A 25,664-nucleotide genomic window follows, 5' to 3' on the forward strand; every position below is an offset into this window, starting at 1 on the left:
TAAATCTGAACACTGGTGAAATTTGTCCTGCAGCAGCATCTGACTCCAGATGTCTCTATCGTACTGCCATAGCACCCAGCGGCAGCCTCAGGAGCTTCCTGTTCACCATTAGCTAGTTCAGCCCTCAAGGCATCTATATGGACGCCTCTGAAACCTACCTCCCCTTGCCTTGTCAGTGGACCCAGCAGGGCCTTTGTGAGATGATCTGACTCTTTTTCCTGTGGCGATGTCCTCGCACAGACATGATAGCTTTTAGGAGAGATTGGAAGGGGGAAGATGGGCTCCTTTCAGCTGCACCCTGAAGAGCCATGCTACTTTTCAGCCACAGTATAAAACATATACTTTTATACACTGGCCCCAAAGAACAAGAGAAGATCATGAATAATCACACCCCAAACCAACAGGTCATCACTGAGGGCCTGACGCACCGTGCACTAGGTTACAATATAAAGCATACTGAAATTTTATAAATCCTGCTACAGAGAAACAAGACTCATTCCCAGTTACTTCTAGAAATGTCCTTCCTCTTTCTAATTGTTTTGTTCAAAACTTAACCCATTCTCTACACAATTTAACAGTAAACTTCCTTTCCTATTCCCAGGACAAGAAAAATTGTACACAGGAAGAAAGCAGATGCTTGAGACAGTCAAGCCTGAAATACAGGTCAGCAGGCTTGAGCAAGAGACCGGAGCTAGGAAACCACTGAAACTACCTGTGCAGGGAAAAGCCTTTATGATTACACAGGCTTAGGATAAACCATTGGTTACAGGAGTCAATTTTACCCCTTTCTCTTCAGTGGTCTGGAATTTCACTTCTACTGTATACAGGAGAAAATAGCTATCTATACATTTTACTTGTTACCAGGAAATTCCTATGAAACAACACTATCTCCATGCCATATAGATAAGTGCGCTGGCTTACTCTTCTCTGAAGTAGATACTTGTCTATTAAGCAGCACTAGCAGGGCATGTCTACCCCAGCAAACATAATGGACCAAGGCCTCTCCTAGGCTGAGTCACAGAACAGCTTGCGCCCTACACCTAAGCTTTCCACCCCACAAAAACAGAACAGCCTTATCCACATCATCTATTAGGAATGGTCCATGGCCCATGCTGTTCCATAAGCCACCTTTGGCCTTTTATGAAGAGCACTTGTTGACCACTGAAACTACCAGAGAACATGCTAACAGTTCAACAGAATTGGGGTCTACTTAGCTGCACCACGCCCTTACTTAGTGGACACCATGCCCATGGACATAGCCAAATGGACCCCAAGATCATGAAGTGCAGCTGCTGCCAGAATACGGCAACTGCGTCTTACAGGGCTCTTATTAAACTCATTGTTCTCCATTTTAAAACCAGCATGGGCTTTTCTCCCTCAGATGCCGAAATGGCCAGAGACCTGAAGTAGAAAAACTGCCTTCTTCTGAAAGTGAGCATACCACAAGGCTTTCAAGCTCTACAATTCATGACCAGATAGCTCTTTAGTGTGTAAAATTCAAACTGCTGTAGTTTGAAAACAAGCCTACAGCCAGCCCATGGTGGGAAGGCGTGCCCTTCCTTCCAATCCTGTTTTCCTGGCCAGAAGTATTTTGTGGCTTCTGGGCTCCAACAAAACTCTGGCATCCAGATCTCTCTCTTCCACCATCTTTGAGACTTGTCTGTGAGTCTGTTCCTTGCAGAAAGCAGCCACTTGCTTCTGTCTTGTAGTCTGTCCCTGTGACACGGGCTCCCTGCCTGCTCTGCCTCCTCCTCCAACCCCACCAGCCACATCTTGGCTCCAAAAGCTTCTCCTGACCAAGTCAGCCCAGCAGTGCTCAGGGTGGAGGGAATCTCCTCTTCCCTGCAACAACTTTGCCAGCATGGAATGACTAAGCAGCCTTCCATTCTGCTGCCCAGCCATGTGCTCTTTAAGAAAATACATAATACAAGTGCTAACAGAGTAAACCTCCATAGCCTCTGTTGCATACTGCCATGTCCCATCTGCAAGGCTGCTCCAGAACCTCACTGCTTTCCTAATTAATCCAGTTCTTCTACTGATCAGCCTAAGGTTAATTCTTGGTCTGTTCACATTCACTTGTTTTTGTGCCAATATTATGTACCAGGTGGTACAGAAGCACCAGACACTGGACAAAATTCATTTCCTGGAGTCTCATGTTGCCATGAAAATCTCTGGATGCTGAGGAACAGTTGCAATGGTTCTTGGCCATTTTCCAACCAATCTTTCTGAATTGAAATGGAGCTCATTTTTTGGTGAGGACCTCCAAATCTGTCATTATCAGAGCAATTTCTGAGCAGACAGCTGCTCAGCATCGGCTTGTGAGCTATGGCAAAGTCCACTGCAGACGGGCACCTGCAGAGGAAAGGCCAATAACCTGGTCTGAGAAGTCCACAGTGTGGATCTACACAGATTTACCATCTTGGACCTGAAAATAATACACCTGCTTTTGCATAATTCAGCACCCAGTTAATGCAATCTTCCCTGGGCTGTTAGACTGGGAAGAAGTGGTGTTTGAACACGCCTTCTGCTTCCAGGGCTGAGCTGTTTCCACATTGCACTGCCCACTGACTCTGCTATGCCCTAGATGACTGCAAACAGCAGCAAGGACCACTTTGTCTCTTCTCCAAAACCAAGCAAGAACAGGTGACCAGACCAAATGATTCATCCTTCCATCTCTTCAGATTAACTGGATAACTGACTCCTCACCAGCTGACACAATAAGTGTTGATACTATTTAGCAAAGGTGATGAAAGCTGGGGGGGGATGAGTTTAAGAATTTCAGCATGAAATAGAAAAAGATCTGTCTATAATGTTCTGCTGGAAGAAAAAATGGCATTGAAAACCCTTTCTCATGCCTCTGTGTGCTATCATAAAACAATGCATAATCAAAGGCATTCAGAGTCAGCTTTTAAAAGATTTTAAGCTTTATTGCAAATTGCCCTAAAGATACCTTTGTATGACTTGGCATAAGTTTGTTGCCCATTTTAATTCCTACAACATGACAGCTTGCCATACCGTCTGCAGTGTGATTCAAGAATGGAACAAAGTGCAAACAAATGTTAATGTGCCATATGCAAACAACATTTAAATTTGCTGTTGGAAGCTTAATTCAAAGTATTATTCAGGAAACTTCCAGCCACGAGCCTTATTAAAAATTTCAGTCTGCAGTGAAGTGTTTGTATGTGTATGAGAAGAAATAAATATGCCAGCTTTTTAAGATTAGCTTTGATTGGGGTATTCTTAAACTTTTTTACTTATCGCTAGTGACACCAGCATACACCTTCTAATCTTGATAAAACCTACCTTTATTAATAATGTATTAAATCATATACTTTATACTGTGAACAAGATGGACTTCATTACAATAGTTTAAGGACCCGAATGTTAATTTCACTTATAATTTCAGAATTTTACATCAAAATTGAGAAGAGTTAGCTCAAAAAGAGGGAGATCTACACTAAGGTTAGCCACAATCCATGTAATCACTTCATGTTAAAAGGACTTTTTGTCCAGGAAATATCACCTAAACCAACACACTGCTGTAAGATGTCTGACATCTGATGAAAGTCCATTCCAGGAGAAAACTTGTTGCAACTGCAAAAAATATCTTGAAATAGAAGAAAGACCTGATATGTTAGTAAAACCAGCAGAATATACTCTCTTGAATGCTTTCTAATAAGACTGAAGCAATTAATTCTGATAACCTCAAATAACAATATAAATCAAGGTCCACAGAATTCAACGTACTGAATGCTAAACTAATAAGGCAGGTTCCTGGGAAAACTGTGGGGGAGGATGATCCAGCAGTTGTAACCCTCTTTTCATATCAAGCAGCAAAAGATAGGTCCCCAAAATACTCAGCCCTGTCTCTCCTCTGGCAGCGAGGGTATCACCACACCCCTAATAAGTATTCTGCTAAATGTAGCTGTTATAATACACTGCACTGGTCAAATACCTACCTTCTGATGTCATCAAAACAAGATTTCAGTCTTGTCAAGATAGAAGGTAAATGTTTATGTATTTCCCAATAGCTTTTGATGACACTGTAACTATATATAGTGTCATCACTGTACATATATGTGTATATATCCTATGAGCTTGTGTATATGTGTGTGTTTCATCCAAGGTTTCTCAAGTAGCAATAACAGGACATAATTATCTCTCTTTGGTCAGATTCTTCTAATGCTGTTTTGTTCTACCTAAAAACAAATGCAGCCAGCACACTTAGTCCCATAAATATTCATCACAAGTGTCTGTATAATGTTTATTCCTAACTGGCTATGCTTATTTGTTTTGTATTCATCAATGTTGTGGCATTATAAATTAGTATTTAAAATTTGGCAAGTTTATATAGTTCAAGTGGGTTTTGTTCATGTTTATGATGGTGGAACTTTAATTACATTTTAAGGTTTTTCACTATACTGGTTTCAATAATGTGATTTTTTTTTTAGGGAAAAGATGATGAATTGGTGTTCAGTATTATCATTCCAGGTAAAAGCACAACATCCTAACAAACATACAGTCCTCAGTTTTTTTAGTCTATGGCTGATGAACCCATTTCCATGAATCAGGTCAGCAGAGCTGGACACAAGATGACCTGCATTTATTGATTAAGGAATCTCATGCAAGAGAGATCTTCATAGCTTAGTGATTTGAGATTCTAAAGGTTACCACCACGTAATATTAACTTTGATTTTTTTGTTGCCCAGAGAGAGAGGGCAGATGTAAGCACCATGGAGGAGTAGGTATGAGAACAGCAATGGGGTTCAGACCCTGATTCCAACACTTGGTGGAAGGAGAAGCTGGAAAGCTGCACAGGCAACCCACACTGCCACCTTCCCACTGACAATGAGCCAAGGACAACTCCCTCAGGCTAGGGAAAAGTCTCAAAAAAAATAAACCCTCAGGTCACTGCAACTGAAATTCTTTCAGTCTTTGGAGAAAAAAAGTGGACAAACTAAGATTTCCATATGATGTAAGGACTGATACTACTAGGAAAGTTTGGGGACATTCGGTCACTGAAAAGCATCCAAAAAAAATACTGCCTCTTTTCAACAGAGCACTTTGTCTGAGAGAGAGGCGGTAGATAGCCTCTGGGAGCTGAGGCTGGCATGAATGGAAGAGTTTGAAATGAAGGAATGAGGGTGAAAGTCGGGAGGTAGTTGTGTAATTGCCATACTTGGTCCTAATATACAGTAAAACAAAACCCAATTCAAGTGAAGGCAGTAAAAAAGCATCAAAACTTAGAGGTTGTACAGCCTGAAGAAAGAAGCTTGTAATAGTGGTTAGAACTACAGCCAAATGTGCAATCTTCCCAGGCAGCTATACATAAAATCTTGTACCTCATCTGCACAGATGCATTAGGTCAGAACATGCATTAGCCTTACAACGTATTGAATTAATTTGTCCAATTGCTGCTCATAATGATCATATGGTCCTTTATGTACATTATTCTTGAGAAGCCCTAAAGCAACACAGTGTTCTAGCATAATCTGTGCTTTTAAAGACAGTTTCAAAAGCCTGCGGTGTATCCACTCTCTATTGTTCCACTTAGATGGTTAGGAACAGATAGCTGAAGCTTGCAGGAATTGTCTATTGTCTTTCAACCAAGCAATGTATATCAGATGTCATCATTTATATTCTAGCAACAAACCGTCTCAGGGCACAAATGCCTTTGATGCCTGTAACTTCCAAGTTTATTAAAATAGGTGAAGAATAAAAAACAATTAACCAAATCACAACTCGGGTATCTGGCAACTGTGACAGATCTCATGTCTCATAATATATCATTTTTCTAAGTGACCTGAGATCCATGCACACATGAAGCATGCCTGTTCTGTGATCCCCCAGTCTTTGGGAAGGCTGTACAAACAATTCTTTGGACTTTCATTTGCATGCTGTGGTCAGCATCTGCCATTATGCAAAGAGAGTAGGTGTTTCCTGTTCAGTAGGTAGCATCCTTTCCATTCATCTCTCCCAGAGCTCACCTCAAGACCTGTGGGAGATGAAGGCATGTGAAGCTGTTCCTCTCACCACAGGTAGGTGAGCAGGTAAGTCCCTTCACGTCCTTAGATGTATCCCGCATGGACTGGAAGACAAGTGACCTGGATCCCATTCTCACTGGCCATATTCGTCTTTTGTTCAGACCTTGTACTTCTGGCAAGTGTTTGTTTGTTTTTAACACAGCCCAGTGATGTTTTCAGGTTCCATTAAACTTCACATTGAACCAACTCTTTGTTCACACACTTTTATCTTCAATTTCTTCCCACAGGATGTACGAACTGGTAGATTGATCAAGGATCAAAGTGTCACCTGGGTTTTCTGTTTGGGGACAGAAAAAGACCCTTGAAAGACTCACATTTTCACCAGAAAAAAAGAAGAAAACTTTTTGGTTAATGAAGCTGGGGAAACGATTAATAGAATTGATGAAAGCAGTGGAAAACTTTTTCCATGGACAACTGTCCCTTCACTTCTCATGAAACATTTCAATACACTTATTTTTGTGGCCATGAAGTAAAAGGTGGAGGTCCAAAGCTTTCTTTTCACATTAGAGGATTTGTTCTAGAAAGGAAAAAAAAATATCTCTGCTTCTCACTTGCTTAGTTCAAGTCAACTGTTTTGAAAAGCCTATTTTTAGATTTCTGATTAAAGCCTCCCTAAAGTTCTTAATCAATCTGAATCTTTCTTCTTGAGTTGCAATTACTGTTCTCCTTATTTAAAGGAAATTTATTTAAAATTACTCCACCATTTCAGAAAAAAAAGAATCTGAGGTTTTGGAGATCAAATACCTGAAGTGAAACCCTGCCTCTCTGCAAGTCAATGGGAATTCTGCTGAGGTAGAAAAGTTACCGTAAACAGAAGAATGAACAAGGATTGTTTGAAACTCATCCCTCAAAGAGATCCAGAGGAGCGCTCTTCCAGGTCTGCTTTTCAGCCTTCATTTCAGGAACAGAGGTTGACACTCTTAGACACAGAATATCTCAAGTCTTTTTAAGTGAACATGATGGGAAGAGAGGTGACCTTCTGAGTGCTGTGTGAACACATGCAGATATTTGTTATTCCCATTCTAGGTAGTCCAGGATTACAGATTGCACACTTTAGTTTTACTTGCTTCAATTTTTGTAACTTAAACCAAAGTTGTTGTCAAAATAACCTACCATAAAACTTCCTTCATCTTATTTCTGTGTCTCATTATCACTCTTGTTTATCTCTCTGTTCCCTTCCGAGAAAGATGATGCATTTTATCTCCATTAAATCTAAACAATGACTCAACCTGCAATGACAACACAAAGCTAGAAAATTATTTCTGAATCCATCCTCAATAACATGCAATGGAGAGATCTCTAGTAGCTGTAAGAAGGCAAGAGCACAAAGAAGCCAATTCGCCTGGCAGTCAGAGGACAGGGCTGCCACTGTTTCCAAGCTGATCCCTATTTAACTACAAAATGCTTTCTAAACAAGAAATTCTACCAAAATGAATTAATACACACTTTAAAACAAAACTAAAAATGGTCTGCTTATGGCATTTCTTCCACTTCCTTTCTAGCATGCCCTGGGGTTTTGGCCTTGGTTTCATAAGGTTGTCAGGCTGCATGAAATAATTTTGACTCTTCAAAGGAGAAAGTTTGTCATCAGTGTCAATCCAAAGGTAATTTGAGCTGTTGTGTCCTGCCTCTTTAAAATATATCCAATCAAATATACATAGTCCAGCACCATTTTTTTCATATCAGTTTCCTGAGTTTCCTCTACCACCCATGAACATTTTTAAACATCTCAAATTATCTTACATTTGGTAATGACTATGAGCTTCCCCTTTTAGAGATACTCCAACAACAGGATCCTAAATATAATCTGGGTTTCTTGCCTCATCCAAGAATCTTGTAAACAATCAGTTTCTTCTCATGGGAAATCAGCTTAAAAGAAGCAACTGCAGAGAAGTTCCTTTTGGATGTGTAGGAAGGTGTTCTGCAGAAAGAAAACAGTAACCTCCCTTTTCTCTTAGCTGGAAGGTAGTGGAGTTTGCAACGCATGAATAAAGTGCTTGTGAAGGCTCAGCCAACCAAACTCATATTCTCTCATTCGCAGTTACGGCTGTGTCTGAGGGAAAGCAGGTCAGCTCTCTCAGTTCCTCTGGCAGGTGAACAACTTGTTCCCTCCTTTTTCTGTTTGTTTGGAAATCAAAAGGAACAATTTTTTGAGAGGAAGCTGGTCGCATATGCATTAATCATAGCTGTTTGTGGGGTAATCTCCTCTGAGGCCGTACAAGGAAAGGAAAAGCAAGCACCTGCTTCAGGAAGCAAGCCCTTAGGGAGATACTGCAAAGACAAGTCAAGGCAAACAGTTGCCTTGCTGGTGAGGGTAGGCTGAGGAAGACTTTGCTGTAACGCACACCAGCAGTGGGACGTGGAGGAAGCTATGTAGGGCAAGACTTTTCAGAATATTTCAGCACATAAAGATGCAATCAGGGGCTACTGGGATTTTCCAAAGTGTTGGAGCAACTCAGGTGCTTTACACCCACTTACTAGAAATCCCTGTCTGGTTCTTCTGGTGCTCCAGAGCTTGCAAATCTGGCTGATCAGCTGAGCATTACATACCCTCAAATGCCCAGAGGTAAGTGGGAAAGAGATGGTCCTAGAAACCTTCCTTAGACCTAGAGCCAAGTTAACAGGCCAAACTGCAGCAGAGGGAAGGCAGCTCTCTTGGCCAGGTGCCCCCTCTGAGCCCGTTGCCACAAGCCTTGTATGTTGTGGCAGGTGAGCGGACAGGTTGAGAGGATTTGGAAAAGTACTATCAGTCCATGCAGGGAGTGAGGGGAGGGCACAGCACCAGAAGAAATGTAGGTTTTGAGTAGGTATCAGCAGCTTACAAGTTAAAAATTGAAGCTAAATTAAAATGGAAAGCTGAATATGCCTATCTAGGCTCAAGAGGTCTGGGTATCCTACTCTTTCACATGTCACATGCAAGCATAGTCGCATACCTTCTAACATCAAACAAAGCATACCTAAGTGGTGACGGCCTCATTTTTGATCACCTGCATATAACTTTTCCATTCACTCTTCCATATCTCTGCTATGTTGCTCTTGCTCACCTTCGCTTCACCCTTTGGCTTCCAAGCATGTTTTTTTGCCAGTACCATAGAACAGCCAGAAGGCCCTAAGCTTAGAATAATGCAGTGAATAGTATTAATGTTAGGGGCTGGTAAAATGATGGTTCAAAATATGTTCTCTGGGAGCAAGAAGTGGTTTATTTTCTGCCATCATCATAACGGACAACTACTCTCACCTCAAAACTCCTGACTACTGAGAGGGATGCCACCACACTATATGCCCTGTGGAGTCCCCTTCCCACCACCCTGCACCGACCGCAATGGAGCATCCTGCAGCAGTGCTGCCAAGCCACAGAGATCCAGTTTTGTCTTGGACTTCAGAATACCTTCAATCCACCACAGCTGCAGCCTGGAACTCAGAGCAAGTCAGGAAATGTCCCAGGCACTCTGATTTTTAAGAGAATTTCATGTTGCTCCTTTTTCTTTTCTTTCTTTTTTTTAAAGAAACGTGTTTGAAGATGCCCTTGTAATTGTGCATGGTCACATATAACCACTGCTTCAAGATTGCTGTGGTTCCATATTACCATTAATCAATGCAACACATATTAACTAAGTACTTCATTCTGCTCTTGCATGATTTATTAGGTCTTCCTTCATTAATGTGTTTGATCAGAAAACTAATTAAACAATGAACTGTGGCAGCAACACATACTTTGCATCAATTATTAAAAGCAGGTTTCTTGGAATAAAAATGTGGTAATGAATACTTGAGTTACCATGGGTTACACTTTATGTCAAATTATCTGAACTGTTAGTAGCACTAATCCTTGGCTTTCCCATTTGTGAGCAAACTAGATATGACAGTGTTAAAGGCAAGCATACTAAGTTTGTTTCCAACACTGATACTTCAAATATTGGCAAATAAGGAATTCCTAGACTTGAATTACTATACAGATATGTCCTATATATTAACATCTGCTTTTTTGAAACAATTGTCGTGGTTTAGTCCCAGCCAGCAACTCAGTACCACGCAGCCGCTCGCTCACTCCCCCTACCCTGATGGGATGGGGGAGAGAATCGGAGGAGTAAGAGTGAGAAACGCTCCTGGGTTGAGATAAGAACAGTTTAATAATTGAAATAAAATAAAGTAAAATAATAATAATAACAATATAATAATAATAGTAATAATAATATACAAAGCAAGTGATGCACAATGCAATTGCTCACCACCCGCCGACCGATACCCAGACAGTTCCCGAGCAGCGGTCGCTGCTCCCTGGCCAACCCCCCCCAGTTTCTATACTGAGCATGACGTCATATGGTATGGAATAGCCCTTTGGTAAGTTTGGATCAACTATTCTGGCTGTGCCCCCTCCCAGTTTCTTGTGCACCTGGCAGAGCATGGGAAGCTGAAAAAGTCCTTGACTAGCATAAGCAGTACTCAGCAACAACTAAAAACATCAGCCTGTTATCAACATTCTTCTCCTACTAAATCCAAAACACAGCACTATGCCTGCTGCTAGGAAGAAAATTAACTCTATCCCAGCCGAAACCAGGACAGTATCCACCCCTTATTCTATACCATCTACGTCATGCACAGGCCCTCCCCTTTCCAATGTGTTCTAATTAATCACCACCGCTTTCCCTATCTTGATATACACACAGATATCATTCCCTTCGTCTATGGCCCATCCCTCTAAAATGTCCATTGAGTTCATTTAGCCCATGACTTTGGGTTCCATCTGTCATCACAGTCTTTCAGAGCAGGAGAGGTGGTGTGCAGTGTTGGACTGTTGCATGCTGAAGTCAGTTCTCATTCCAACATGGTTTCATCAAAGTTCATTTTCATTAAGCTGGGCAATTCTTACTGCAATACCATTGATGTGGCATATAGCAATCATAATATACAGTATTATATACTTAATATTAACCTCCTATATTATTATATTAACATGCAGTTAAGAGATAACATACAGTTAAGAGATAACATACAGTATTATAAAGCAATTAATATCATACAATTCAGTTCATTAGCTATTTTCACCCAAAATCAAATTCCCTTGAGGTACACATTGGGCTTCCCCATCCTTTCGCATCACCCACCAAGTGCACCCAGGTCCTTGAGCAAAAGCAATCCCACGAATGGGTTTGCCTTTGCCAGAGGGGGAAGTAACCCAGACTGTCTTCCCCAGCATATTTTTCATGTGCACAGGAACTTTATCTCCTTCTACAGTACGTAGAAGTTTTGATTGGGCAGGGCCAGCTTGATTGGCAGATCCCCTGGTGTTGACTAACCAGGTGGCTTGTGCTAAATGCGTATCCCAATGTTTAAATGTCCCAGCACCCATTGCTCTCAGGGTAGTCTTTAACAATCCATTGTATCGCTCAATTTTCCCAGAGGCTGGTGCATGGTAGGGGATGTGATACACCCACTCAATGCCATGCTCTTTGGCCCAGGTGTCTATGAGGTTGTTTCGGAAATGAGTCGCGTTGTCTGACTCAATTCTTTCTGGGGTGCCATGTCGCCACAGGACTTGCTTTTCAAGGCCCAGGATGGTGTTCCGGGCGGTGGCATGGGGCACGGGATATGTTTCCAACCATCCAGTGGTTGCTTCCACCATGGTGAGCACATAGCGCTTGCCTTGGCAGGTCTGTGGGAGCGTGATGTAATCAATCTGCCAGGCCTCCCCATATTTATATTTCAGCCATCGTTCACTATACCCAAGGGGCTTGAACTGCTTGGCTTGCTTGATTGCAGCGCATGTTTCACACTCATGAATAACCTGTGCAATACTGTCCATAGTTAAGTCCACCCCTCGATCACGAGCCCATTTATACGTTGCATCCCTTCCTTGATGGCCTGAGGCGTCATGGGCCCACCGAGCTATAAATAATTCACCCTTATGTTGCCAGTCCAAATCCACCTGAGCCACTTCAATCTTAGCAGCCTGATCTACTTGCTGGTTGTTTTGATGTTCTTCAGTGGCCCGACTCTTAGGTACATGAGCATCTACATGACGAACTTTTACAACCAGGTTCTCTACCCGGGCAGCAATATCTTGCCACAATGCGGCAGCCCAGATTGGTTTGCCTCTGTGCTGCCAGTTGCTCTGCTTCCATTGCTGCAGCCACCCCCACAGGGCATTTGCCACCATCCATGAGTCAGTATAGAGAGAAAGGACTGGCCACTTTTCTCTTTCAGCAATATCTAAAGCCAGCTGAATGGCTTTCACCTCTGCAAACTGACTCGACTCCCCTTCTCCTTCAGCAGTTTCTGCGACTTGTTGTATAGGACTCCATACAGCAGCTTTCCACCTCCGATGCTTTCCCACAAGACGACAGGACCCATCAGTGAACAGGGCATATTGCTTTTCATTTTCTGGCAATTTATTATACAGTGGGGCCTCTTCAGCACGTGTCACCTCCTCCTCTGGTGATATTCTAAGGTTTTTTCCTTCTGGCCAGTCCTTGATCACTTCCAAGATTCCTGGGCGACTGGGGTTTCCTATTCGAGCCCGTTGTGTGATCAATGCAACCCACTTACTCCATGTAGCATCAGTTGCATGATGTGTAGAGGGGACCCTCCCTTTGAACATCCAGCCCAACACCGGCAGTCGGGGTGCCAGCAGGAGCTGTGCTTCAGTACCAACCACTTCTGAAGCAGCTCGAACCCCTTCATATGCTGCCAGTATCTCTTTCTCAGTTGGAGTATAGCGGGCTTCGGATCCTCTGTATCCCCGACTCCAAAACCCTAGGGGTCGACCTCGAGTCTCCCCTGGTGCTTTCTGCCAGAGGCTCCAGGTAGGGCCATTCTCCCCGGCTGCAGTGTAGAGCACATTTTTAATATCGTGCCCTGCCCGGACTGGCCCAAGGGCTACTGCATGAACTATCTCACGTTTAATTTGTTCAAAGGCTTGTTGTTGCTCAGGGCCCCATTTGAATTCGTTCTTCTTCCGGGTCACTTGATAGAGAGGGCTTACGATCTGGCTGTCATTTGGAATATGCATTCTCCAAAACCCCACAACGCCTAAGAAAGCTTGTGTTTCCTTTTTGCTAGTTGGTGGGGACATAGCTGTTATTTTGTTGATCACATCCATTGGGATCTGACGACGTCCATCTTGCCATTTTATTCCTAAAAACTGGATCTCCTGTGCAGGTCCCTTGACCTTACTCTGTTTTATGGCAAAACCAGCCTTCAGAAGGATTTGGACTATTTTCTTTCCCTTCTCAAAAACTTCTTCTGCTGTATTGCCCCACACAATGATGTCATCAATGTACTGCAGATGTTCTGGAGCTTCACCCTGTTCCAGTGCCGTCTGGATCAGTCCATGGCAAATGGTGGGGCTGTGCTTCCACCCCTGGGGCAGTCGGTTCCAGGTGTACTGAACACCCCTCCAGGTAAAAGCAGACTGGGGTCTGCACTCTGCTGCCAAAGGGATGGAGAAAAATGCATTAGCAATATCAATTGTGGCATACCACTTAGCTGCCTTTGACTCCAGTTCATATGGAAGTTCTAGCATGTCTGGCACGGCAGCACTCAGCGGCGGTGTAACTTCGTTCAGGCCACGATAGTCCACTGTTAGTCTCCACTCCCCATTAGACTTTCGCACTGGCCATATGGGACTGTTAAAGGGTGAGCGAGTCTTGCTGATCACTCCCTGGCTCTCCAGTCGACAAATCAGGTTATGGATGGGAATCAGGGAGTCTCGGTTGGTGCGATATTGCCGCCTGTGCACAGTTGTGGTAGCAATCGGCACCTGTTGTTCCTCAACCTTCAGCAACCCTACAATCGAAGGGTCCTCTGAGAGACCGGGCAAGGTGGACAACTGTTTAATTTCCTCTGTCTCCAAAGCAGCTATACCAAAAGCCCACCGGTACCCTTTTGGGTCCTTGAAATACCCTCTCCTGAGGTAGTCTATGCCAAGGATGCACGGAGCATCTGGGCCAGTCACAATGGGGTGCTTTTGCCACTCATTCCCAGTTAGGCTCACTTCAGCTTCCAGTACAGTTAGCTGTTGGGATCCCCCTGTCACTCCAGAAATACAAATGGGTTCTGCCCCTCTATAGTTTGATGGCATTAGCGTGCACTGTGCACCAGTGTCCACTAGAGCCTTATACTCCTGTGGGTCTGACGTTCCAGGCCATCGAATCCACACAGTCCAGTAAACCCAGTTGTCCCTTTCCTCCACCTGGCTGGAGGCAGGGCCCCTCTAACACTGGTCACAGTATTTGCTGTTCACTTCCTGTAAATGTGAATCAAAAGTCCCCTGATCAAGGTCGGAAGTAAAATTAGCCCTCTTACTCTGTCTGGGGAACTGCTCACTGGAAACTGGAGCTGCAATTTTCCTGGGAGAACCGCCTTTTCTAATAGTTTTTCCTTGCAACTCACGCACCCGTGCCTCTAAGGTTGAGGTGGGTTTTCCATCCCACTTTCTCATGGCCTCTCCCTAATCACGCAGGTAAAACCACAGGGTGCCCCGTGGTGTGTATCCTCTATATCCTCTCTCTTGAGCATAGGGACGTTGACTCCTAATGGCTGAGACACTGGTCTGTGCAGGTGGGGAGTAGGACAGATCCTCTCCGAGTTGTTGGAACTCTTGGCACATTTTTTCAGACAGTTTTTCCACAGCCGAGACACAGGCCCGTAGGGAGGAAGAGAGCTTTTCTTCGTAGTCCCGGAGTTGTCTAGCCACTTCATCCACCGTTGGTGCCTCGTCGTCTTTCCAGGCTAGTATTGCCAACAAATTGGAATACAATGCTGGTGTGCTCTGTACCACCTTCCGCCACATGGATTGTGTGCACCTGACTTCATCTGGGTCTTTGGGTAACTGCTCATCATTCAGGTCACTGTAAATCACCTCCAGCACGCCTAATTCCCTCAGGTACTGGATACCTTTCTCTACGGTGGTCCATTTGCTTGGGCGGTATAAAACATCCTCCTTGAAGGGATACCTTTCCTTCACGCTTGACAGAAGTCGCCTCCAGAGGCTGAGCGGTTTTGCCCCTTTTCCAATTGCTTTGTCAATGCCCCCTTCCCTGGAAAGGGATCCCAGCTGCTTGGCTTCCCTACCCTCTAAATCCAGGCTACTGGCCCCGTTATCCCAGCATCGGAGCAGCCAGGTGATGATGTGCTCGCCTGGATGACGACCAAAATCTTTTCGCATATCTCGCAGCTCACTCAGGGATAGGGATCGGGTGGTCACCATCTCATTTATGGGTTCTTCCTCCTCTGGTTCTCATGATGGCCCTGGTTCATCTTCATCCCTTACTAAACGAACTGATTTCCTCGTGTATTTTTTCTTCTGTATAGGGGCAACTGATACCAGCGCAGGTTGGTTCTCTGGTTTAGCCGCAGTGCCTGCCACTGGGGTTGGAGTGGCTGCAGTACCTGTGGTGGGTGTTGGAGTAGCCGCAGTGCCTGTGGTGGGTGTTGGAGTAGCTGCAGTGCTTGTGGCTGTGGTTGGAGTAGCCACAGTGCCTGTTGTTTTGTCATCAGATCCAGAGACCCTCTCTTTCCCTTGAGGGTACTGAATAGTGTTGAACAGGGCTCTATAAGCATGGGCCAGTCCCCAGCATGTTGCAATGAGTTGTGTCTCTTTGGAGTTGCCAGGGTGAGAACATACTTCTTCCAAATACTTTACTAGTTCTTCAGGATTCTGCACTTGTTCAGGGGTGAAGTTCCAAAACACTGGAGGTCCCCACTGCCCTAGGTACTTGCGCATACGATCCCACACACCCTGCCACTCATAACTCTCCAGCCTTGGGGCAGATCTCTGGATGATATTCTTAAATTGCTTACTAACCTTTGTCAAAACCAAAACAATATTCCCAAGAAGTATCAATAGAAGTATCTTAACTGCCCAGGGATGTTCAAAATACTGAAAACTTTCTGTAATGAGGGAGGAAGCATTATAGAATAAGGTAATGAAGGTGCCATTCTGTAGTTCCTCCACAACAAACGTCTCCGAGGGAAAGGTATAATTGCTAACTCTCTCCATGAGGTGGTACCTGAAGTACAGTAATGACTTGTGTATAAAACCCAGATACAAAACCATGCTCAAGGTCAGGATTTTGATAAGGAACCTCCCAATCAAAACATCCTTAATCACTACAGAGCATAGCGCAATGCACAGACCAACACCAAGCTTTAACATGCACAGCCAAGAAAAGAACATGGTACAGATCAGATGAACTAATATCATGATCGGCAACTGTTAACAGATTCCTTAATACACTCTAGTTAATCTGTTCTTATCTCAAACCCTTTGTGCCCCACGTTGGGCGCCAAAAAGGACTGTCGTGGTTTAGTCCCAGCCAGCAACTCAGTACCACGCAGCCGCTCGCTCACTCCCCCTACCCTGATGGGATGGGGGAGAGAATCGGAGGAGTAAGAGTGAGAAACACTCCTGGGTTGAGATAAGAACAGTTTAATAATTGAAATAAAATAAAGTAAAATAATAATAATAACAATATAATAATAATAGTAATAATAATATACAAAGCAAGTGATGCACAATGCAATTGCTCACCACCCGCCGACCGATACCCAGACAGTTCCCGAGCAGCGGTCGCTGCTCCCCGGCCAACCCCCCCCAGATTATATACTGAGCATGACGTCATATGGTATGGAATAGCCCTTTGGTAAGTTTGGATCAACTATTCTGGCTGTGCCCCCTCCCAGTTTCTTGTGCGCCTGGCAGAGCATGGGAAGCTGAAAAAGTCCTTGACTAGCATAAGCAGTACTCAGCAACAACTAAAAAACATCAGCATGTTATCAACATTCTTCTACTAAATCCAAAACACAGCACTATGCCTGCTGCTAGGAAGAAAATTAACTCTATCCCAGCCGAAACCAGGACACAATGTAAGGCCTTGTTTGTCATCTTCATTACCAGTCACTGAGTATACTCATACCATATCTAGAATTTGCTATGTGGAACACTGAAGGTGTTAGTAATGTCTCCATGGATAAAGCAAGATTTAGTTTCCCTACACAGAATTTTAACCTAACAAATTTCAAAGCTATTTGCTTACTTGCTCTTCAAAATGCATTCTTCGTGTACCATTGTGGTTCATTTTCCCATGGTTTATTCAGCCTGGTTTATGCCAGTCAGATTACCCATGCTGTTAGTTATTCAGATCTTACAGACAGCAGAGCCACTTACCTGCCTGAGCCTCATTCCACTCACATTCCACCTTCATATACTGAGAATTACGTTCACGGGGCATAGTCCATATTTGTTTCCCTTGTGGTTATTTCTGAGGCAAGTGTGTCATATATTTGTGTACTGGAAGGATAAAAAAATAGAGTAACCATCCCATATCCCTAAAGAGGGAAGCACTTGGTACCACTTGTCATTAAATGTCACACTGCTATTTAAGTTCCCTCTCCCTATCATAACTGGGGATTGAGAAAATAATCCAGCAACCACTTTAATTCATAAGCTTGATGGGTTCCTCAGACCTGGCACCCAGATTATTTGAGAAATACTGCAACCCTAGAACCATGCATTCATACTGGCCTTATTAAAATGTACCATTTTAAGAACAGTTTCCCCTTTATTCCCTGTTAATCACACTCTAGCTTCAGCCTTCTGCACCATCATAAAGTACTTGGAGTGAATTTCCTCAGTGACAGTTTCAGATATTGCTCAGATCATCTCCCAGATGTGGCTGGACATGAGCTGATTAGCTTCTCACCAGCAGGACGTTTGGAGGAATATATTTCTGTAATGGGTTTTAGCTTGTGCCAGGGGAAGTGAATATTTCTGTGAGTGGGAGTTTACTGCCTTTCCTGAAATCGGCTTACAGTGTACTGTTGCCATCTGACTTACAAAAGGCACTCTCGCTTCCATCTGGATGAGTTAGTAAGTTGTCTGCCTGCACCTATCCTTCACTTCTAGCTGACAACCACACATTATGCAAATCCCTGCACTCTGGTGGAGAACAAAGATGAGCAATAAGAAATCAGAGGTTTTCATAATCAGTGTACATTTCTTACAAGTACTGTGTTCCCGAAGAGACCTCCACCTTCCCCAATGCAGTCAGCTGAGCATAGCAATAATCCTCCTCTAAATAACTACTTACTCTCTTACTCTCACCAGCTCCTACTTTCCTTTCTTAAATTGGTGTCTCGCTAACAGAAAGGTGCATCTGTCTTCTTTCTGCCTTATGCAGAAGCCAGAGCACACATACCCCACACATGCAAGAAGTATGTACGAGCCCATACCTGCTTCTGTATGCGCTAAAAAGAAATGGGCTGTGATTTTGAACAAGGGAAGGATTTCTAATTTAAATTTTTTTGAAATTCATTGATTCATTTTGGTGCTACTCCCATAACTGTTAAGCTTTTTCCCATCATAAATTTAAAAATATGTATATTCTACACATATTTTCAGTATCACATGGAAATTTTAACAAGGTGCAATCAATAACACAGCTCAGCCCAATTTTCATTACACTAGAAAAAGGCTTTTATGCGGGGTTCTTTAACAGATTTTATTGCATTAGACTACAGAGTGCACGTACCAGGATGTTCTGGAGTATTCTAATGTTATACTATAACAAGCTTAACATTCATGTTATGACTGCCAGATAAAAACACTGTTTCAGTTAGAAAGATTCACTTTAATCAACCTAGCTTGGAGACTCCTCAACAGGCAGTATGGTAAATATATTATACAAGCTTTGCAGGCTGACCAGAGCTTGATACAGCCTCACGGCTCCCTGATTTTGCATATTCTAGGAGTTGTCATTAATTGTGATATAGATAAAAGGACACTATTATCTGGGGGGGAGGGAGGGGGAGGAACATGACCCAACCCAAAAAATCCTTAACCTTTCTGCATGCAAAACACACAATCCTTTTACTCAAGCAAAGATAATTTAAGGACAGTGATAGCCTTTATCTGAGTTAAAGACTTAAATGGCAAGCTGCTATGAAAAATTAACTCTGATAAGTAGGCAGACATGCCTCTACCTGACCCACAGCACCTTCACTTTTTTCACCTTCCCCACGATTTGCTGTGATGCTAACTAACCCTCTTGTTCTGCATTATCAGCTCCCAACCTCGGGCTGAGATTTCAGGCTCATACCGTTTGAACACCGTTGGTGTCATACTTCAAAAAGTTGCCTTCTGTTATCTCAGGCATTTCGTGAAAGTCCGATTGTGGATGTTTTTCCCAAGTGGGTGCTACAAACTGAATGCTCTGCTTTATCATGTGCCAGCTTAGTTACAGCACGCACTCTCTGTGCAGATCTCAGAAAGGGATTTCAGTTTGTTATACACTTTAGAGCTCATTCAGAGCTCAGAGGCCACAGATCTGCTCACTGTCCTACAGCATGTGTTTCTGTCAGGGGTAATGCTGCAGTCCCCTTTAGGTGACATTTATGTATTTATACCTTTACTGCAGTGCCCATGTTGCCTTTACTGCAATTCAAGGCATGGACCTTCAGAGCCAAAGCAATTTCACATTGTCCTGACATTGTCCAACCTTACTGAACTGTTAAAGCTTACAAAGTGCTTCTAGCTGCCTTGGGATATGGTAGAATGAGTTGAACGGTGTTTCAAGGGAAATTCTAATGCTGAATATTTAGTGCCCTTTTTAGGATTTGGCAACAAATTCCCACACTACAGATGGGATGAAGAAAGACATTATATGGAAAAAAATGGTCACTTCAGAGAAGAACACAGGTGGAGGTCAGATCATGACGGAGTGCTTCTGCCATGCCAATTGCCCCAGAAGAATATCTTCTCCAGAAGCTTGTCTCCATGGGAGCATTTTCCTCTTCAAGCTGTTTTAACTCAGTAGGTTTTTGTCCTAGATTTTGTTTCTCTGCCGGTACCCAAGCTGACCATGCAAGAGCTGAGTGCCCAAAGCCACTAGAACAGGTGATTTATCCTTCCTTTGTCCCAAAGAAAAGTTTCCAACTTGCTGATAGAAAATCACAAGTGGAATGTGGTTTTCAGTTATAATTACATTTTGCTAATTACTGCAGCAAATTGAAGCTGTATGGCTGGTGAAACAGAGGAAAGAGCAGTTTTAAGACCCATTCATTATGAAGAGTGATTGGAGAGAGACCTCTTCAAATGAAAGAGCAGAAGCTGCTAGTTTGCTAGGCATTACTTTCAGACAACTGCTTGATAAGTCCTTTTTTTCCCCCATAGCATTTGCCAAGGAGGTTTAAAACTACAATGCTTCTGCCAGTGATAACTCATCTCCTCACCCACGGGGGACGCTACTTGGTGCCTCTCTAGCTATTCAATATCCCTCTAGGGTGCCAAATTATCTGTACAGCTGAAGATTCGTGGATCTCAAAGATCTCCCATACCCTTCCCCTGCTATATGTAGCAGGAAGAATGGGAAGTGTCTGCACATTGTTTACTGCTTAACTGTCAGGCTAATTCCTTGTCTCTGAAGACAGGCAGCTCAAAACTACAGTAGACTTGCTGCTTCTCAGAGATACTCAAGTAGCAGTCTCACCCTCAGTTTGCATCATGGTGGCAGAGCAAATGTCTGTACTTTTTTTTTTCCCTCTGAATCAAAGTACTGCTTGGGCACAAAGGCAGCCAGCCTTCTGTCACTACGCGGAAGATACCAGGCTCACTTAAAAACAAAAAAAAGCCCAATTTTACATGGCACAGAGTTATTTGCAGGAACACGAAGATCCCATCGATATAACCCAGCTGCTGTACACTGATATTTCAGCCTTCAAAGAGCTCTTCCTCCTTCTGTATTGAGTCACTGGTATTGTGAAATCCCATGCTGGGAAGCTTTAGATGGATTACTTATGCCTTTCTAACATCCCTTTAGTTCCCACACCCTTGTGTACTACAGGAAGGAAAAATTGTGCCAGTTTTGGGGTTTGACTATTTTTTTTTAAAGGTTTGAAAAAATAATGTTCTGCAAGAGCAGCATTTTCTCACGCACTGAATTATCCTGAAGCTTTGTGCTGCAAACGTGACTCTAATTAGACTTTGCACTTTTCCAGTCATTACCTCTCCATCGGCTACTCAAGCATCATTGAAGGCAAAAGGCAGATGTTGCTGGGTAGTGCCTGTATTCTTGAACACAGACTTGATCCCATCCTTCTTACCACAGTGCAATCAAGAGGAATGTGTGCTTTTGTCTCTCAAGTAAAAGTGCCAGCTTTCATCCCAATGAACAGTATCAACACTCAAGCAAGTTTTTTTCATGCAGACCATTTTATCAGCCATTTTTCAAAACTGAAAAAAAATGACGAAAGCAAAGCCTAGCACTCAAAAGTGAGAGAGACCTATTAGACAAGCAGTAAACTTAGAAACCCAGAATAGTTTCTAAAGCTAAACATACTTCATTTGACCCAAACCAACCAAACCCCCTTTCCCTGTCATTTCTGTGCACTTCTGTAATGTACTCAGAGGGTTGTGTATCCTAAAACACATATAAGTAAAATATGTATAATGCCATCACACAGTTGTTGGAATTATTTAGAGACCAGAGAATGAAAGACCAAACTAAAGAGGACACATTCTAGGCTGTGAAAACTGAAGCGTGAAGAATTTTAGGTAGATATCCACTGCAGGAAGAAATCTGGCCCCTGAGAACTGGTCTTTCACCCTGCTGTTAATTTCTGAGACTGACAACACCAAAAAGACACTTGTGTATTTTCTGGACCCATTAAGTCTTACTAGACTACCGTCTCTCCTGTCTGGTCCTAGGCAGGGTGATGACGTTTCTATCCAGATTCACTGGCTATACATGAAACAACTGAGAGGATCAATGAACTGCACTTACTACCACCAGCAGCTGAGAAAAAGAGGACCATAAGGAAGAGAGATATTTTGCCAAGAGGCATTTTAGGTCTGCCTGAGATAAACACATGAACGCAGAGTGCTTGTGCCTGAAAGTGATGCAGCAACCTGCCAGCCTTCTGGCACAGCATCCAAGGGTAGGTCCAGCACTTCTCCTCCTCCTCCTCATCAGCTGGTTGTATGCTTCTGCAGCCCTACACAGCCCTGCATCACACCGGATGACCACAGGCTGCTCACACAGAAGACTGTGATGCAAAAGTAAAAAATGAACCTGCAGATTGCATGCAGCAAAAAAATTTCTTTCACATTAACATCAAATGGGCTCTGCCGAGTAATAGTTGAAAGGACAACCCTGCTGAAATAGGCAACTGATCCCAAGCTTGCTGCTCAAAATGTTTTAATGTGTGCCTCCTTTTAAATTCCTTCCCCTCATTTTGGAAGAATTTGTATCACACAAATCCCTGATATTTTCCTTCTAAGTGTAGTGTAATTTTTCTTGGGTATATGGGAGGGTATAGCTTTGTTTCTGCTGCTGTATTTCACTGAGTTTGAATGACTAAAAATATTCAAAGCAAATTTAAATTATCTGAAAACATTTGGTCAAATTATAGGTTTTTCTGTACAGTCTTCTCATACTTTAAGGAAAAATATTGTTTATCTAAAATTTGCTCAGACAATTAACTTCATTTATCCTCACCAGGTTGTTCTAATAGGTACTTCAAATTTTCTTCAAAATCCCAAACTCAGAGAATTAATTGCAAACATCCCAGGCATCTCTTCACATTTGATGTTCAGGAAATCATTCTTTCCTCTGAGTGTTGTACTGCAGATATACCCCTCAAAGGGATTAAGGAGTCCTTACAAGGAGTCCTTACAGGTCTGCAGGTGCTTATGGTATTGTCAGTTGTACAGGGTTAAGTGCTGAAGTCTGGACATAAGCAGTAGCTGGAAAAAAGAAAAAAAAGGAATATTTTCCTAGTGATTTTCTTTGTTTGTACCTCTACAATTTTCACAGTCCCTCATAAATTATTCTTTTTGGCTCTCTGCCCATTCCTTTTGTAACTATACTACAGTTACAATAACTATAGCTACTTTTATAACTCACCAAAGAGCAGTGCAAACACAAATTAAGAATAAAAGTTTCCAGTCAATTGCAGCATCAAGAATTTCTCATGCAGGCTGCTGCCAAAGGTAATTCTGAAAGCTCTTTTGTCAGTAAGTGCTTCACAGCATAATAAAATGAAATCGTTTAAGGCAGGCAGTCACAGGTTGTAAAGGATATCACGTATAACACAATGACATTTAAAGAGGCTTCAGAAGTTCTGTAAGTGCAACCTGTATCTAAGTCAAGGCATTATGTCTCAAACTTGCAGCTGTACGTTTTAGTATTTTGCTTCAGTGTGACATTAACTCCCTTTGGCATATTTCGAAAGCATAAATCCATACAAATCAAAAGTTTAAATATTGTCAAGATAAATAAAAGTGTAGTGATGTGCCTGGAGGGACTCTTAAGGTCTTTGATTCCTTTTAGAATCTCTGTCACCAAGTTGAGGAGAGGTTGGCATGATTTTCTGGCTTCTGCTATTGCTGAATATTTCCAGAACTGAAGCTGCAGGAATGGGAAATGCACTGCTGAGTTTACTGCCCTGGTTAGCTCAGTGTATGTCGTTGTTCCACTACACTCAGTTCAGCTACTTTATGTTGTTTGAATATGAGTAGTTCTGCACAAGACAACAGGAAAAGGAATGAAAGACCTAAGGATGATATCTCCATATTGTCCCCATAGTCTCAATTTCCCATGTACCAAGTAACTACCTTGTAACACTCAACAGGCTCAGAGTTTACCTTGCTACTGTTTAGCGACAAGGTGCAGAGGCTTGCTGCAGATCTGGAAACACTGCCTATACTATTCAGCCTGCAGGATTTCCCCTGTCAACAGATCAAAAATCTAGATTCAGAATTGCAACTGTTCCTCCACTGAAATGCCAACTTTTTTGTTTTGATCTATTTCTATGAAAAGCTGGGACATCTAAAGAACACATCTTCATAAAGAGAAAAAAATCAGAGGGGGGAGGGGTTATTAATCAGCTCCAAAGTCAGGCTATTGCTCTAAGTGTGGTGTGCTATGGCAGAAGAGCGGCCTTCTTACTTTTATGTAAAATACTTAATGAACTTTTCATGCTATATTGACAATTAATTAATACAATTAATAATGACACACTGACAAGTCTACTGCTTTTAATGTCTTATAGAGTTTGCAGCTTCATTCATGTGCCACTGTACTCAAGGGACACCAAACAGATTTGTATCAGACCATTAAATATTGTTGATTTTAAATTGAACTAAGTCCTGCTCAGAGATAAAAAGTTCTAGGGTCTTGAAGGAGATACAGAGTTTTCTCTCTTGTATGGACCCCCTCACAGTACTAAAAAGGATGGGAAAGCACACAGGTGTGCACACACACACATACATCCATATACAACTGCATGCGTATTTTCTTCTGAATGTGAGAACTGAGAGGAAACTGTGAGTGACAGTAAGAGCGAGTGAGAGTCTCCATCCTTGGACATATTCAGAAGTCATCTGGACATGATCTTGGACAATCAGCAGTTGGTGTCCCTGCTTGAGCAGGGGGTTTGGACCAGACGACCTCCAGAGGTCCCTTCCTACCTCAGCTATCCTGTGACTCTGTGATTGTGTGAATTCTACAACTAGGAATAATAACAGTAAAAAAACCCCGCTAAACCCTACTCTGCTGAAATAGGAGGTAAAAATCACATTTTTTTTTGTCCTTAGCAGTATTATTGGTTCAGGAGCATTAAGAAGAGTAAATGTGGTACACAGAAAAAGTCCATCTCTCCATTGATTCACTCATCAGGAAAGTGCTCTGACAGCACTTGTCTCAGAACATGGAGGGCATGTAGGGATGTCAAGAAGATGTCTTTTTTGTATTGTCTTTCCGGCCTGCCCCCGCAAGTTAAGATCTATCCCCAGCCACACTTTAATGCCTTGGTTTTCTTTCTGCTCTGCTTTTGTGCAAGTGGGAATTGAGTCCTTTGTCCCAAGCTGAAATGTCAGCCTTCCCATAGTTGCTGTGCACATCAGAGGAGTCTGCTGACTGCCAGTCACTGCCTTCAGTTGTGCTTTACTTTGATGCCATAATTGTCTCATGAAATACGAAGTTTTACAGTGCAGAAGTAAAACTATTATTTTTCAAGAACATCTACATTTCTTCAAGTGAATTTAAAATGTACTCTGTATCTGTCCACACCTTCAATAACCAAAAGTTCAACCTGCAACTTATCAACTCCAAGAAGAAAAGGATCTTAAACTGAAATAGGAAGATCCTCTGAGAGTGTCCTTGCAAATATCGTTGTTTGTGGCACACAGCCATTAGAGCTGAAGGCTATGTAAACTTCAAGTGAACTCACCTGTAAACTAGGACTCTGTTAGCATGTCTCTTGGGCATGAGTACTAAATATTCATGCTTTACCCCCCACAAAAAGAAAGGAAACAAAGCATCTGCAGGAAAAGCAGATGAGCAAAAATAAGCAAAGGGCAGAATGATGCACCAGTGATGCAGACAGCTGCTTGTATTAAAGCATCAGAGAGAACAAGGTCATGAGTGAGAATGAAGACCCTCAACCCCAATCAGCCTTATGCATCAGCATTTCAGAAATACGATGTTTGCTTTATCTTGCTTATGGTACCTAAAGGTTAGAGGATAATCAAGACTGTGTAGCGGAAATGGCTGGTTGAATACAGTGTGTAGGGATGGCCAAGCCTGTCAGAGCTGTGATTCATCGACTTCAATAACCTATTTC

This window comes from Pelecanus crispus, chromosome 1 (genome assembly GCF_030463565.1).
Source record: "Pelecanus crispus isolate bPelCri1 chromosome 1, bPelCri1.pri, whole genome shotgun sequence".
Classification (NCBI taxonomy): Eukaryota; Metazoa; Chordata; class Aves; order Pelecaniformes; family Pelecanidae; genus Pelecanus; species Pelecanus crispus.